Here is a 2,573-nt window from a genome sequence, read left to right on the forward strand (position 1 = left end):
TGGGGCCCGGTGGGTGGGGAGTGGGGTCCGGCGACTGGAAGGAGAGGAGGGGCCGGGGCGTGGGACGTGAGGAAAGACTGGAGCTACCATGTGTTTCCGCATCTGTGAAAATAATAGCCTGTCACTTGAGTATTCACATCTGACAGACAGCTCTAAGTGCTTTGCATGTATTAACTCATTTAGGATTTTAAAACAACGTGTGAGAGGTTATCATCCCTATTTAGAAAGAGATCGCCTTAATTACCAGATAGTTGGTCATTTGCTTCACCTTTTAACTGAAAAATCAGGATTTGAATTCCCTCTGTCCAGTTTCAGAAACCAAGTCCTTGATTGCAAACAATACATTACCACTTGTTTTGTAAATGAGGGTAGCATTTCTGATCTTATCTGTGAGGATTTGTTTGGTAATGTCTTCAAAAATGTTTAGCATGATCCTTCAGTTAACAAATATTTGTCTATAGAAAAACACACAAAATCCCTGCTATTTGTAGGTTACTGTCTGGAAAGAGAGGCCACAAAATTAGGTAGTTTCACAAGTATTTAATTCCAATTGCATAAATGTTCATAAAGGGGATTATTGTGCATAGACTGTGTCTAATAAGGAGATGTAATCCTTTTGTGCTTCTTGAGAGTAGAAAGGCCACCTTAACTTTTTAGAGTGAAAAGCATAGTTTTTGGCACATAAAAGTTTCTTCACGAAATTAGATAAGAAAATCAATGGAAAGTGATCAAATTTGGGTTTTTAGGTATCTGAGTAGAATGAGAGAAGTGGGAGAGAGGAAATTAGGGTATTAATCAGATGGAGCACACAGACCAGGATGTTACAACAGAGAGCCAAGCAGGCAGTTAGGTTGGGATGTAGAGAAATAGGTTGAAGTTTGAACTATACATCTGAGTATTGGAATGGATTAGAAGGTCAGATTATTTGTTGGGCTAAAGAAGGATGAGTTCTTTGGGAAGACAGGATGAATATAGAAGTTTTGAGATGGGGTTCTAGAACTAAGGAAATGGGAGAGGCTAGCACAGTATTAAGGGAATGGGATAGAATTTGTGGGGAAACTCATGGAATGGAATGGGATGGGATGAGAAAGGGAGAGAAGCAAAAATGAGCAACACAGATTGGGGAGTTGACTTTAGAAAGAAGAGTTGAAAGGGGGTTTGCGTGCCCTCTCGGGTGCCCCTTCCGAATTAGGCCACTCACGCACCGAGAGGTCCGGCAGGAGATCTTTATTGTAGGGAGGTGAGCAGGAGGTAGGAAGGCAGAGAGAGAGAGAAAGAGAGAGAGAGAGGGAGGGAGGGAGGGGAGAGAGGAGGAAGAAGAAGCAGGAGAGAGAGAACAAAGAAAGGAAGGTCCTTTTATCAGTTTTGGGGTGGGCTATTGCTTATTTATGAGGAGTGAGCTAAAGGGTATGAACATTTTTGGAGCCAAGATGTATCAGGAGAATGCAGCCTGTGAGGTGGCATCACAGCATACTTTAACATGATCAATTCCCTAACAAGAGTTGCCTGGGATAGAGACTTTGAAGAGGAATGGGAATTCGAATATGTGATAGGGCTTGAGAAAGTTGAGTAAGAAGAGTATTTCAATAGGTCAAAGTATGGGATGAATTAGAATTTTAGGGAAAGTACTGAGGTATGAATGAGGAAAGGGCTAAGAAAGCAGTGTGAGGGAAATGGGGGTGAAAGTGGGTGGATATTTAAATATGAGGGTAGTTTGTAGGGAGAAATGGAAGGTTTGCCTCATTTGCCAGACCTGCCTCATTTGGAAATCAGTGAAGAAGATGGAAAGCTAGGAATGGTAGGAAAGGCTGGATAGAGGTGGTGTTGGCTAAATCTACTAATCTCTGATGGATGGGTAGATAAACTGTCAGATCAGTGCAAATTTCTGGATTTTTGGGGGGTGGCAGAATAATTTTGTAGCCTGGTCATATGACTGATATAACAGAAGGTCTTGTTCTTGCTATATAAACCATCCTCTAGGCCTTTAAAATGTGTCTACAGCTCTAGACATCCGTTGCTTGTTTTCTCTATTGCTCTTTCAGTCATTCTAACCCTACTTCTCAGCTTTCTTTTCTTTTCCATTGCTTGGTCTTTGTTGGTGTTGGAAACCACATCTTAGGGTCAAGCTATGTTCCCATTTGTTCCTTAAAATTGTTATTCGAGATTTAATACCTCCAGTCTGTAGTCTTTGAAATAATGCCAACCATTCTCAAACACTGAAGATCTTTAGTTCTGGTTCATTGAGGTAGTGTTCTATGTGATATGTTTATTATCCAAGATTTACAGAAGTTATGGCAACCCAAGGAGAGAGTCTGGGAATGTGTTGTGACTTTGAAATCATCACATATTTTATATTTCAAATCATAAAGGCAAGGAATTCTTCTAAAGTTTCTGGAATCATTCTTATATATTTTATTTAACTAAATGATTAGCCTAAGTTTTACTAATCAGAAGATATAACAAAGGACCTCAGATAGTCAAGGGAGGAACTCTGGTTAGTTCACTATTTTTAGAATTTAGAGAGAAAACTAAGATGCAGGATATACAGTACTTATATTACATAAATATATGTA

The sequence above is a fragment of the Fukomys damarensis genome, unplaced genomic scaffold (assembly GCF_012274545.1).
Source record: "Fukomys damarensis isolate Sample0158 unplaced genomic scaffold, DMR_v1.0_HiC HiC_scaffold_36, whole genome shotgun sequence".
Taxonomy (NCBI): Eukaryota; Metazoa; Chordata; class Mammalia; order Rodentia; family Bathyergidae; genus Fukomys; species Fukomys damarensis.